General features: G+C 52.4%; 1 protein-coding gene across 4 annotated transcripts in view; it reads right to left on the reverse strand.

The window, feature by feature from the left end:
• ADCY7 (adenylate cyclase 7) overlaps positions 1-13,197 on the reverse strand; it is a 59,379-nt gene extending 46,182 nt beyond the window's left edge. For 2 of the 4 annotated variants that reach the window (XM_074314922.1, XM_074314916.1), the window contains exon 1: positions 7,568-7,793. The gene's annotated coding sequence lies outside the window, so the exon portion shown is untranslated. Of the gene's footprint in view, positions 1-7,567; positions 7,794-9,125; positions 9,149-12,821 lie in introns of those variants that run through there. The other 2 variants (XM_074314918.1, XM_074314919.1) reach the window with 2 other exon arrangements.
• Between the last annotated feature and the right edge of the window lie 1,115 nt (positions 13,198-14,312).

Below are 14,312 nucleotides of genomic sequence, written 5' to 3' on the forward strand. Positions count from 1 at the left end.
GGGGGGAGCAGCATTCCAGTGCATTGACTCACCTCAACCCCTCTGCCTTCACCTCTTCCCAGCTGTGGGCTTGGGGGTGTGCTGGGGTCCCCTCCCTTCCCAGGCTGGGAACATGTGGAGGTGGCTGGCTCATCCCTTCACTTAATAGGCAGGAAACTGGGTTTCCAGAGCAGAAGGGGCTCACTGGGGTCATCAGTTACAAGTCCCAGGATGGAACAAGGGCCTTCGGACTCCTAATCAGTGGCGGTGCTAAGTGGTGACGGGTGAGCCTCAAAGCCACTCCAGAGAAACACGTGTGCTAAGTAAACAGCATCTGGGCCAACAACCTCAGCCCCCCCGCCCCCCGTCCCAGCTACTGTCTCCCTATGCAGACATCTAAATGGCTGCCACCTGTCCGGGTTCCAATGCCAGAAGGAGAGATGAACAGCCCTACATCCTGTTGGTGGTATAGTCTGCTGGCGGGCAGGGGGCTGGCACTCACGCCCCAGGCTCTGCCAAGCCTGGGCGCCAGGGCTTTGGAGAAGGAAAGGGGCAGCCAGGGTCAGGCAGCATGTTGAGCAACAGTAGAGGTTCCTAAAAGAACAGATGTGAAAGGAGCTGCTCTGCCAACCCAAAGTCCTTATTTCCTTTGAAAAACTTGGCAGCTGGGGATGCCCGTGGACGCCTGTCCTTCCCACACCCAGCTGGAGGTGAACGACTGAGGGGCAGGGAAGAGACCACGCCCCTCCCTACAGATCCTGGAAGGGGAGGTGCCAGCTGTGAGAACAGCAGCACACAGATCTGCAGGAAGTTCCACCCCCTTCCACTTCTCAGCATCACACATGTGCACATATACGTTGTTGTTTGTTCCCAAGAAAATCTGGAAGAATGGACTCCAAATCTTAGGAGTTACCATGAATTTCAGCAGTTTTATTTTCATATTAGTGGTCTCGTTTCTGTCTGTTTTCCAGCTTTCGCTAATGAAATACACAACTATGCAATTAAAAAGGTAACGAGTAAAAGCAATAAGGAAACACATGGCCTTATTGAGAGACTGGAAGTTCTCTCCCCAACGCCAAACTCAGCGGCACTGCAGCCAGGTGAACATAGAATGTTTTCATGACCATTCAAACCCTACCATCTTCAAGCCACTGAACACCGGTGGCTGCCAGCACAACACAAGGAGATGCAGCCACGCACGGCAGACACCCCAGCACAAGCGTGCAGCCCTGTCTCCAATGTGCTCTCAGGAGAAAGAAAAATCCAAACTGAAGCAGAGCCTCCAGATGCAACACCAGTTTGTAGGCTTGGGGGTAAGGAACGTGGTATACATTATGGGCGCTCACTATAGGAAAAGGGACCCAACCTCCCAAAACAAACACAGCACAGAACAGTGAATATCAATCCCACCGATGAAAGAGGAGAAATCTCATGAAATCCCATGACGTAGACCTCATCTGGATCTTGACTTTAAAAACACTAAACATATATAGAGAGAGATGTGTCTGAAACAAGTGGAAATTTGGACACTGAATGGGTAGTTATGACCTTACAGAATATTGTTAAGTGTTAGGTGTGGGAATAATATTCTGGGTTTTTAGTCCTTATCTTTTAGGAAGATATCCTACAACTTTTACAGATGAAGTGATAGGAAGTTTGGAGGGGGAAGTGTGTGGGAGTAGAGAAGACCCCGGGTTGACCAAGAGTGGACACCGGGGCTGCACAGGGATGACTACGAGGGGCTGGTTGTCCTGTTCTGTCCTCCTTTGTGTACGTTTAATTTTTCCACATTGAAATGCTGAGACATCGCCACGGTAAGAGCTCTAGCCTCTGTTGTTTCATTTGAGTCTCAAGCGAGGGGTCGTTTCCAGCTCCTTCCTACAGATGAGGCGTGTGGGCCCTGAGAAGGAAGGCCACTCACTCATCTGGGGTTTCAGAGCAGGTAACAACAGAACTAGCCTCAACCCTGCTGCCCACTGGAGCGGGGTGGGGGTGGAAAGAGCTCCCCACCCCTGCTCCCAAACTGAACTGACCCCCCAGCATGATTAGCAAACTCGATCTCAGAAAGCCCCTGTGCAGGGCTGCAGGGCTCCAGGCTCCAGGCTCCAGGCTCCATCATCAGCCAGCCTGGAGAAGAGGCCACCTCCTCCTTCACCTCCCCCCACCGCCCTCACAGGAGCCTGGGCTGGCATCTTAACCCCTCTCCTGGTAGAGCCCTCTCGCAGGAGCCCCTCCCCGTCTCATCCTCTGACCACAAAGCAGTTTACCGGTGCCAGAGAGCTCTTGGTGCCAGAGACCTCCACGTCCCCAGACGCAGCCTGACCGCAAACCTGCATCTAGTCTGCAGGCCCCACAAAGTGAGGACTGGACCAGTCTTAACTGAGCCTACAGAAAAGATCCCCAATGTATGCAAACAGCAGACTACTAGCTACTCAGTGCAGTGCTCTAACTGCAAAAATACTGGAAACAACCTAAAGACCAGCAATAGGGGACGAGAAAATCAGCCAAGCTCCTTGTGTACCACATGTGGGGTGAGCCTGATATCTGAGGATCCCACAATTCTACCCACAAAGCCCGAGGCGAGCTGGACAGATGGAACCTCCCTTTAGGTGACAATAAGGACAGTTGTGATGCTCAGTCGTTTTTCTTGTCATGTGTTTAAAAAAAAAACCAAAAGCCATCTGAGAGGATGTACACATTAATGGTAACTTCAAAGAGCACAAATTCTGGCATTTTTCCCACTTTATTGCTTCAATTTTCTGATTTTTCAATAATGGGAATCATTTCTGTAATTAACACAAAGCCGTTTAAAAGTAAGAAATGAGCTGACTTTCTCCTCCTCCCCAGGGATATAGCTCAGAGCCATGGCCCAGGAGGCAGCAGCTGCCTGGCTGTGGGACCTCTGAGCCACACTGCCTCTCTGAGCCTCAGTTTCCATATCTGTCGTACACCAAACTCACTAAGTGGAGCTGCTCCCATCTCCTTCACTACACCTGTTCCCTGCTCTGTGAGATGCGACGGCAAAGCCCATCGGCAGGGTCAGCGACACAATGCCTGCTTCCCCCACCGCCTATACCCACTGGCTCATTCCTTCGCCTCCTGGGCACCTACTGACCCTGTGCCCAGGCCAGTGGGGAACCAGGGGTGTGAACAGTCATGCGCTCAGAGCCACTGCTCCAGGCAGCCATGCCAGTCTCTAGTCCTGACGTCACTCCAGGAAGGCCGTCTACCCCCATTTTACAGGAAGAGGCTGAGAGAGAGAGAGGAGAACACTGCCCACCTAACACACCAAACGAAAATGAAGACTGCAGCCTGGGACCCTCTGTGAGTTCCGCTTGTACGCTCCCCATAGGGAGGTCAGCACACCACCCAGCACCCCTTCTGAAGAGCCAGGTGCACGCTTAGGGCTGCAGGTGGGTGGCAGGGAGGACTGGGAACATGACAGGACACAACTGGCTGGACTCACAAAGCTTCCGGCTCCTCGTCGTCCCCTGCAGGCCCCCGGGCCCTCGCGCACACTTAACACTGATACAATACTTTAATCTACAGCCCATTTCCAATTTCATCAACTGTCTCAATATTTTTCAGCCCAAGTTCACAGACTGCATTTGGTTGTCACATTTCTTTGCTTTCCTTTAATCTGGACCTGTTCCTTGGCCTTTGAGCTTTGTGTTCTTATTGTCTCCATTTTATACACGAAAAACTGAAGTCAGAGAGGTTGAAACACTCACCCAAAGTCACACAGCTAGGAAATGTTGAGCTGGGATTCAAGCCCAGGGGGTTCCCTGCAGAGCCTGTGTTCCTGTTCTCTGGAGCTTGCAAATAGTAGCCTTTGTTGTTAAGAACTGAAAACAGCGCTTTTCTGCACCCACCCCACCTCCCTATCCCCCACCCCAAACCGCTGGACTGCTGCTCACAGCCATGCACTCAGCAGGTGGTTTTTCACTGAAGGAGAGGCGTCCTATGCACATACTGGCTGGACTGGGCCTCCTGCTGCCAGCTCCCCTCAGCTGGCACTGGCCCTGACCTAGTGCCCACCACGCCATCCTGCAGGGCCCCCTATACAAGCTGGAGGACAAAGAGGGCAGTACAGGGAACCAGCAGCTCCTGCCTTTCCTTTTTCCCCCTCTTAAAGTGACAGTCCAGGCCCAAATGCCCACATCCAAAAAGCAGAGGAAGGCACACAGCCCAGAACCAGAGCCTGAAGTTGGAAGGGCCGCCAGGTCATGTCTCTGACCCACAGGCCACCAGCATGAAAGGCGGCCCCTGCGGTCAGCTGTCCAAGAGGGGCTGAGCATGTTCTAAGATACACGCTGGGAGTTGCATGGAAGGGAAGGGTTTACAGAGAGAAGGAGAGGCAAGGGCTGGAGGGGGAGGGAATGGAGCTTTCACAGCAGGGAGCAGAAAGGGCCGCAAAGATGAGAAGGACCCTCCCTGAGGGCAGATCCCACAAACTCAGGACCCAAAAGGATGTGGCATCGTTAGCTCTTCTGGGGCCCAGAGCCCCTACCAAGCCAGGAGCATCAGCCTGGGAAGCCACTGTCATTGGTTCCCAAACGTGGGTGGCTCAGGGCCTAGAGGCTGTCACCAACCTTGCCACCATCACCCCTGGCCTGGTGTCCGCCGGAGATGGGCTGCCATCATCCACCCACTAGCCAGCCCCCATCAGATAGTTTTCCAACAGTAAATCATGAGCCACAGATACCAGCGAGTGCAGTGGGAGAGGCGACAATGCCAAGGAGACCGAGTTCCAGGCCAGGCAGCGAGGTTTTGAGGCGAATCTGTACTGAAATATCTCAGAGTCCTAGGACCTTCCCACTGGGCACCAGATTCAATTCAGAAGTTTACCACGGCCTCCCGACCCCACCTGCAAACCCAATTCCGAGTTTCAGAAGCAGCAGAACTGTTCTTGAAACTTTTCCAGAACCAAAAAGGAATAAAGTTTTGCTTTTCTTCCTGACTGTAGACAATTTTGAAAATACAGAAAGCATAAATAAATAAGATGATCTATCAACAAATTCCCCAAAGACACCCCAATGAGGACCCGTCCTTCCCCAGTGCCCAATGCGCAGATTGGCCTGCTGTGCGAGCGTCTCTCTACAGAGGTGTTTGGGGACAAGGTACAAACACTTTATCTCCTCTGTTGGCCAGTGGGCTTAGAAGGGCAGTGACCATGCGGAACTCATCTCTGCCCCTACCCAGGCACAGGAAGGCCACTCGAGCTCCCTTGCTGGAGTCAACATAAGTCACTATCCAACCCCCCCCCCCAACACTCAGCAGTTCCTTTGTGCCCCCTACAGAGGAAGGGGATCCAGGAGGGGGGGTCAGCAACCAAGTGCCTGAGCAGCCCCAGGGACTGGAGCAGGAATAGCAGGGAGAGGTGGGCAGGCAGTGTGTTTTGACCAGGGGGTGGGGGGGGATTTAACAGGCCCACTTGAGACTCTGCCTGCTGGGGTAGGGTCAGGCTCCCAATATATCCTCAAACAGATTCCTCCAAAACCACAGGAAGGCCGGAAGGCCAGGCCTAGTCCCGCTCCAGGCCTAACTTGCTAGACCCCTTTGATGACCTCAGGTTTCCCACCTGTAAACTGGGCTGATCATTCCAGCCCTAACTCCCAGGAACGAACAACAGAAAGAACATGCCACAGCTTTGTAAGCAATCTGGCCTCAGAAACTGGAGGGCTCCCACCTCTCCCTGCCCTCCTCCATAAAAGGCCCAAGAGCACCCCTTCCCGAAAGCCTGAGGTACAGAGGGCTACGGGAAGAGGACCTGGCCCCAAGGATCCTGAGCATTCAGCACTTGTCAGGGTGTGGGGAAGCTCCAAAGGCACCCTGTGGACCCAACTCGCCATGCACGAGGCTGCCCACCTCTGTTCCCCAGACCCAGCTGGCCGCTCCTGTGGGGCCTCCTCACCGTACCTGGGGTCTGCCTCCTGCCCCCGGTCCTACGAGGGCACGTGCCCTTGTGTAACTGCCAGGGCCTCCTCATCTCAGAGCCCAAGGCCCCTACCTGCCCAATCCTGAAACCACTGCAATCTTCTTGGTCATTCATTCATTCCTCTGTTGAGCATCACTCTGGACCAGGTTTCAGCAAGTGATGAGGACCCAAAACCTAAAACCGGTCATTCTAGGCAAAGTCCAACCACACAGGGCACCTGTGGTCCCTATCTTGAAGGTTCTACTTCTAGTAATGGGTCCAAACTCACTTCCAGCTTTGGCTCTGGGACTTGGAAAGAACATGAGTTTCTGGCCTCTGAAAGCGGGGTCCCAAGGTATAAACCATGAGGGACACCTCCAGGCCACACATCTTGGCCCCAACCAGGCTGTTGCCACCTTTGCCTGTCTCCTTAATGTGAAAGTTTAGGTGGGGTTTCCCCAGTGGGAATCCAAGTCAGGGGCTACAGCCTGGCCCACTCTCCTACCTGTACCCCCCCTTTAACTGGTGAGCGGTCCTGCTCGCTGTCGGCTGTGGTTGGCCTGCTTCCAGCCTCAAGCCCGGCTCGTCCTCACTGAGCCCCCTCCCCTTGAGCTGTTTTTACTTTAAACAGACCACAGTTTACCCTTGAACAAGCAGGGGTTAGAGGCGTCCACCCCCACACACAATGGAAAATCCATGTATAACTTCTGACACCCCCCCAAACTTAACAATAATCTGGCATCTGGGGGGATTGGTTCCAGGACCCCCCCTTCCCAATACCAGTATCAGTCCCTTATATAAAATGGAGTAGAACAATTCATACAGCCAGACCGAAACACGCAGTCGGCCCTCCGCATCCGCGGATTCCCAACCTCGGGTATGGAAAATACTGTTTTCCATTTCCCATGGGCGGTTTGTTGAATAAGCAGAGACAAACCATGGGGATACGGAGGCCGACTGTATATTTATTGAAAAAAATCCACATATAAGTGGACCTCAGCAGTTCAAACCCGGGCTGTTCAAGCGTCAGCTATATATCGACCTGGCCCCCGGGGTCCCCCGTCCCCCCCTTGTCCACGTCTGGGAAACTGGAAAACCAGACCCTCGCTGCCTTTGGAAGCCAACAGTCTTTGCAAGAGAATGGCCCGAGGGTTAGGGTCCCGGGCGGAGCACAGAGCCTCGGCCAGGTCTCAGTCTTCTGGTCGGGAGAGTGGGGTTAGGGAATTCCTGCCAGCTGGGGCCCTGTCTGGGACGTGTCTCCTGCAGTGCCTTGGGAGGGGGACAGGGACAGGGGAGGGAACCTCTGGGAAGACCCACCCCAGACTTCAGCAGGAGACAAGCAGGACTAGAGGGAGGCGGGGTGGCCCCATGGGGCTGGGGTCCCAATTGGCCGCCACCCACCACAATCCCCCTTCTTGGAGCCCCGGAAAGCAGCCAAGGGAGGGGAGGGGCCGGCCCAGCCGCCGGCCCTACAGCCTGCCCTCCGCCCGGGTGGGGCCCGGCTGGGCGAGGGACCCACAGACACCCCCCAGGCTGACACCCGCCACGGCGCGGGGCCCGAGGACCTGGTGGGCAGGCATAGCGCGGGCCCCAGACCCGCGACGCGCGCTCCCTCGGGCCCGGGCGGCAGCCTCGCCTCCCCCACCCGGATCCCGCCGCCACCGCGCTCACCTGCCGCCGCTGCTCCCACTCCGGCCACCGCCCGTGTGTCCGCGCCGCCTGTGTCCGCGCCGGCTGCGGGCGGGATCCGGCTGTGCGGGCGGGGACGGCGGCGCGGCAGCAAGCGCCCCCCACTGGCGGTCCGTCCCAGCCCGGGGCCGCGGGCCGAGGTGGGCGGCGGTGGGAGGCGAGGCCCAGAGCGCCCCGAAACCCTGTCCCCCATTCCGGCGCTGTTTGCTCCCGCCCTGCTCGAGTTTTACTAGGAATGTTGAAACGCACAAACATCCCACATGGCCCCATCGGCGTGCAAGGGAGTGGCCGGCACCCCTAGAACAGGAGCAGGAAATAAAGCCTTTTCAAACAATTCTGTTTTCTCAAAATCCCGCATGTGTTTGGACATGCCAGGTGCTGCCCTACCCCAAAGGGAAGCACTTTCTAGCAAACTCTTTCAGCTGTTTCTATCCAGATCCGCCCCTCTACTCCAGCAACGCCTGTTTCTAGAAGGATCCATAATCTGCAGGCTAATGCTCTCCTTCCAAGATGAGGGAAGTTTAGGTCTCACTGAGGCCTTAAACTCCGTGGGGGTGTCCAGAGGTGGGAGCTGAGCCCCTCACCCCACCCCTGCACCCATGTGAGTCCACCTTTATCAACCAGTCTGTGCTGGCACCAGGAAGACAAAGCCCACCTAAGAAAGTAGGTGTCTTCAGAAGGTAGGTGTCCTTGGCGGGCGGCCAGGTGGCTGAACAGCAGGGCTGCCCATTCTATTCCTACATGGGCCAGTGAGCTGCGCCCTCCACACTAGACTGAAGACAACGAGCTGCAGCTGAGCTGGGGGAGGGGCTGCCTGATGGCTCAGTTGGTTAGAGGGCAGCTCTCAACAAGGTTGCCCATTCAATTCCCACGTGGGATGGCAGGCGGTGCCCCCTGCAACTAAGATTGAAGGATGACTTGGAGGTGACCAGCCCTGGAGAAACACACTGTTCCCCAATATTCCCCAATAAAAAAAATTAAAAAAAAAAAAGTAGGTGTCCTAACCTCATCATGACCCCACTCACAGCTGCCTACGACCCAGGGTGGGGCCCCAGAGTTGGCAGCAAAACCCTAGCACCCTGGCTGGGTGAGCAAGAAACCAGTCGTCTGAGTCACCATGGGAGTGACAAGAGAGTGAGTGACTGAAAGAGTTATCAAGACCAGGAAGGCGGTTCACTCATAGACCTTCAAAGGTCTCAACCTCCCCACTTTTCCAAAGCTCCTATGCCCATTGTGGAACCGTGGTTCCCACTTTGCTGAGAGGGGTCACGTGGGCAGCTGGTAAGGCCATTTTTCAGGTCCACCCTAGGAGGCCTTAGCCTGAGCTTCACGGGAAACTTTCCCGGGAATTACCCGGATGATCCTAGGACAAGCAGGTAGGAGACACTCAGGTACCTCGGAGTCCTGTGCCAGAATCCTGGAGTCGGGTACCACAGAGGGAGCACCCCGAAACCCTGTCCCCCATTACCTGAGAGGGAAGAGACCCTGGGTGTGTCACAGCCTTGACCCCACCGTGGAACCCAGCCCGCAGGCCACTTACTGAGGAAGTGCTGAGGAAGCAGGTGGCGGAATGCTGCAAGGTACAGATCTGACTTCCATCGGGGGGGGGGGGGGGGCGGAGGTCCCAGCTGACTGTTCACAGCAAGCCCTCCCTGATTCCCCAAGATGGGGTCCCCACAGCCTCTGGGGTGGTGGCACTTGACTCTGGGCTGGAGCAGCACCACTTCCCTGGCGATGTCACTGCTGTGTCTTGAGGGCCTCACCAGGCAGGACGGGAGCAGCTGAGACTTCCCCGCGATCGAAATGGGCATGATGGTGGGCATGATGGTGGGCACACCTGATCCCGATCAGGGCCATCTTCTGAACCGGCCCCGCCCACCCCTCAACAGAACCCAGGAAGTGAGGGAAACCACCTGTTTGCCTCCAGAACAGTGAGTGCCTTAGCCTAGAGGCATGTGTCCTGCCCACCAAGGTCAACCCGGGAGAGAGTGAAGGGGGCCCCTGGGCAGGAGAGGGCCCCCCCTGGGGCTTGTGCCCAGCACTTCCTTCTGGGCCCTTCCAACAGCACGAGAAGCCCTCAGCCCTTAGCAGTATGCGGGAGCCGGGGGTGAAGCTATGACTTCCCACCCTGTCATGTGTGTGTCATCTTTATGCAAATCTGATACCAATCCCCTGACAGCAGACAGGAAAACAGGGCTGGAGAAAGTGAGCTGAACACAAGGCTCGCGTCAGCGCTCACCATTAACTGCCAAGACAGCTCCACCATCTGTGCTGTGGTCATAGCAGCAGCATGGCCTCGTCGCACACTCAGGCCTCAGTGATTCTCAGACTGCAGCCAACATCAGAATCGCCCAGAGGCCTAGTGAAAACACAGTGCTGCCCCCCCCCACTCCCCCCACACCAGGCTTTTGATTCAGCAGGTCTGGCGTGGCTCCCAAGAAGTGTATCTTCTAGCAAGCTCCCAGGTGGCCCCAATGCTGCTGGTCCTCAGGCCAGCCTGGGGGTGATGCTCTAAGGCGGTGCTTTCGAACTCCATGGTTGGAATCCTCGCCTGGAGACCCTGATCCTGGGCAGGGGTCTGCGAGATGCCTTAGTAAAAACCCAGGGGAGCTCAGCTGGTGACAGGGATGGCACTGCAATCAGAGAGGCGAGGAATGTCTTCTCCGTACATAGTGTTGGGTGAATTGGCTTCCATTTGGGGAAAACTATTCGACACCCCTTCACACCATCCTAAAACCACCACCAGAAGATTAAAGATCTTTGTGTTTGAAAATAAAACTTATATAAGGAGGTATTTTTGTAACTTTGTTCTGGAGAAGCCTGCAGAGGAAATCAAATCCACAGGGAAGGGCTGCAGTTTCAAAATGTCTCTGTCCAGGGGGTGGCGGGAGTCTCCAAATGTCCACATCGAGTGTGTTTGTGATTTGAATGACCCACTGTGCTGAAAACCCCAGAGAACATTTGCCTGCAGAGCCCCTCGTTAACGACAGTGTCCAGCACGGAGGGCCATGCCTGCTGCTAGAAAACGGCCAGCATTTGTTGCCGGAACAAGGCTCTTACAGTCCACACCCTTCTCTCTGGCAACCCAGCTTTACATCGGAAGAATGACCAGAAAAGATGGTGGGTTGAATCCCTCTTCTACTCTTGTTGTCTCCTTAAACCCTCTAAAACGGCTGTGAAAGGAATTTTTTAAGGCCCATAAGAATGGAGAAAATGAGAGAGGAAGGAGCAGCACTACGAATGGGGAAGGTGCAAAGCAGGTGTTTCGGTGGCATAGACTTGGCGGGCACTGGACACTGAATCTTCAGCTGGCGGTTGGGGAAACTGCAAAGTTTTGGGAGAACTGTGCAGACGCAGAGAGCGCGAGGGCCAGGTAGCTCGGGAAGCAGGGGAGAGCAAAATTAAAGAGGGTAGCTTGAAAATCTGAGAAGCAGGTGAGAGTGCCAGGCTCTCCCTCCCCCCGCCCACCACCCAGCTAAGTGACTGCCCCTCCCCACCTAAGCAGAAGTCTGCAGGGCTTTTCTCTGGAAAAGATAAAATAGAGACAGTCTCTGGACGGAGGTCCACCAAACCCAGCTGTGGGGAAAAGAGAAATATAAAAGGGAGATTTATACAGGAAGCTGAGACATACCCCACCAGCCCAGGCCAGCTCTCTTCCCCATGCAGCTAACTCCCAGGATTGGCAGCCAGGTCGTAACCCCCAGGCTGGAGGAATTCTCCTGGGAACCCCACCAGCCAAGTCCTGAAGATCTTCTCCTCACCGCCAATCAGCCTGGTGACCCTGAGCGAAGACACAGCTGACTGCTATATTGAGTCACGGAGTGTCCCCATTCTTACACGTGTGCAGACAATCAGGCAGCACCAGGAACCGGAGGAAAGCCTCCAACCCAAAAGAGAGTCCAAGACAACAAAACAGAAAAAAATGTCCATAGAGACCATGCAGGCCAAAACTTAACTGTGTCATTAATATCTTCAGAGTCGAAAAATACATTGCAACCATGAAACCAAACAGGATATATTTTTTTAAAAAACAAGGGACACCTGAGGACAAAAAAAAAGAACTCAAAAATGAAAAACCAACAAAAGGGTTCGAAGATAAAGTTGAATAAAAAGTCAGAGGGGGAAAATAGGGAAAAAGAGATGGGAAAACTAGAGGATCAGTGCAGGAGACCCAATATCTGAATAACTGGGGAGTTCCCGAGACAGCAGAGGGCAGGAAATAAAAATCAGAATCCAAGATTGCCTGGTACTCAGTGACATGCAGTGCCAGATCGAAAGGGTCCATGCCATCAGGTGCCCAGTGCCACACACCCACCTAATTTCCATTAACAGTGAAACTTCAGAACCTTGGGAACCAAGAAGATCCTAAAAGTTTCACTAGCTTTTCTCACAACCACCCTGGGAGTGATGAAACAATGCTTCAAATTCTGAAGGGAAAATGTTTTCCAACCGAGAGTTTACATCCAAACTATTAACTGAGCATAGATGAAGATCAAAGGTATTTTCAGATGTTTAGTCTGCGTACCCTTCGCCGTGAAGCTGCTGGGGATGTGCACTAAAGGAAGGAGCGAGCTTATTTTAAAAAAAGAGGTGAACATGGGTGAGCGAAAGGACTCTCCGGGTGGAGGTGACCTGTGTGCAACAGACACAGCTAGTCAGAGGTCCAGGAGAGCCACCTGAGATGAAACTCATACAACAGCGATGTACCTGAGATGTGGACAGCAGGAGAAAATCGGCAGTGTTGGGGTGAATTACTCAAGTAAAAAACAAAGAATCTCCAGTTAGAACAAAAACACTTGTGCAGAAAAAGAATCACTTTATTATGCAGCTCAATTAGACACCTACCCGGTCAGGACATTAACAGACTATCGTGCTAAATAAGTCGGTTTAACTACGGGGCGGCTGGGGCGGTGGAAGTTAGCACGATTTCAAGAACTAAAGATCAAGACATGGCATGAGAGGTGTATTATTTAGAGACCAAACCCCCCACAGCCACCAGAAGTTGGAAGTCCCTGCCTCAGAAGAGGGAGAAAACAGAGGGAGGGACAGGAAACAAACTTTTAGGACTATTTGGCTTTAAACTATGACAGAACCACTGCTCTGCGCCTCTCCACTTGCTTGCCACTTTCTTGGCAGGGCCGCCCCAGCCCAGGTCCCAGCACTCCTCGTCCCCTGCCTGGCCACCTTACAGGTCTGTTTCTACAGGTGGTTGTGTGTCGCCGCCGTGTCCCCTTACCTTCGGTCTTCCTGTGGAGATGTCTTGCCTACGTATATGAAAGCACTGTTTTCCTAAATTGGATTTGTTAAAAACAAAGATGCACGAGGTAATCCGCTTTACAACTATTTGGAACGTTCACCAAGATGCCTGCTGGGCGATTCAAGTACAAAAATGGTTTGCAATGCAAATTGAGCACTAGCTCTTTTGAAAATGGATACACTAAGTACATAGGCCACTTGATAGTTTTAACAACCCTCTCCTTCCCTTTCACTTTAATGTTAGCATTAAACATTGACTTTTTAAAAAAAATCTCTAATGGGTTTCTCTTCAACATTCTAATCCCATGTTTTCAAAGAGGAATTAGTTACCTGCTTTAGAAACATATACATATATAGAAAAATGTATGCTATTTCCCAAATGGATTATTTAACAGATTAGTTTGTTTGGGTTCTTTTTTAAGAAATGGTTTTCTTAGATAAGCAAGAAGTATAAAGCATTTTACTTAAAAGGTGAAAAATGGTCCTAATTTAAAAGTCAAAGTTGTTGCATTCCTAAGATAACCTGGTAAATAGAGAACATCTTGTAACAGGTTTTACTGGGCACTAATGAATAGAAATTACAGCGAAAATTCTACACTCACATAATGAGCGCCTAAGAAAGTGATTTCAGGGAAAATATCTCCTTAAAAAATGATAGCGTTGGGCCACTAAGGATTATGGAGATACTGTCTGGAATTTTCCACAGCTGCCTTTCATCCTTTCTTTTTCCAACAAAATTTCCAGCAGATTTTCCCAACAAAACCCAAGGCAGCTCTGTTTTCTCTGACCCAGAAAACTGGATCCTTTTTCTCACTGGAGTTCCCTCTCTACTCACCTTACCATCCATTCTACTTATTTTTAGAGAGCTTTAGTTTTAGCTGCTGCAGTTACTGAAGGGTCTTAAAAGATCAAGTGTTAGGGGTGGGAGGTGGAGAATGATCAATACAAGTGCGATTTTTTCATCAGTTTTGCCCAGGGCAGCGTTTTTTAAAAAGTAGAAATACAGAAAAAGTAGAGGCATAGTTTCAGATGGCCATGTTACATGTATAATATTTCAATCCTAGTGAATATTTATCAATGGATGAAACTTCTCAAAACTGTGGAAATTCACCTCCAAGATAAAACTGTAAGAATTTTTAAATAAACTCAGAAGCACCATCAAATAGCAAGACTTTATAATATCCCTACTCAAGATAAGCTAGAAAGTACTGACATTTCCTAAGTCTATTAGTTTATAAGGGCCTTGGGGTTTCTGACAGGTTAACTTACCAAAGCTACCTGCAAGCGAAAGTCAGCACCCAAAAAGGGATGAGGAGAGCTGCATGTGGAATGCCTCTCTCCATGTGGTAGGGAGTTATGTGCGATACCACTTACGTAAAAGGGGGAAAGACCCCCTGAAAGTATATCTGTGCTTTTACATGTAAATGCAGTTTTAAAAATGCGTTTTTAAAATTCATTGATGTCACGGATA

The sequence above is a fragment of the Rhinolophus sinicus genome, linkage group LG11 (assembly GCF_036562045.2).
Source record: "Rhinolophus sinicus isolate RSC01 linkage group LG11, ASM3656204v1, whole genome shotgun sequence".
NCBI classification, from domain to species: Eukaryota; Metazoa; Chordata; class Mammalia; order Chiroptera; family Rhinolophidae; genus Rhinolophus; species Rhinolophus sinicus.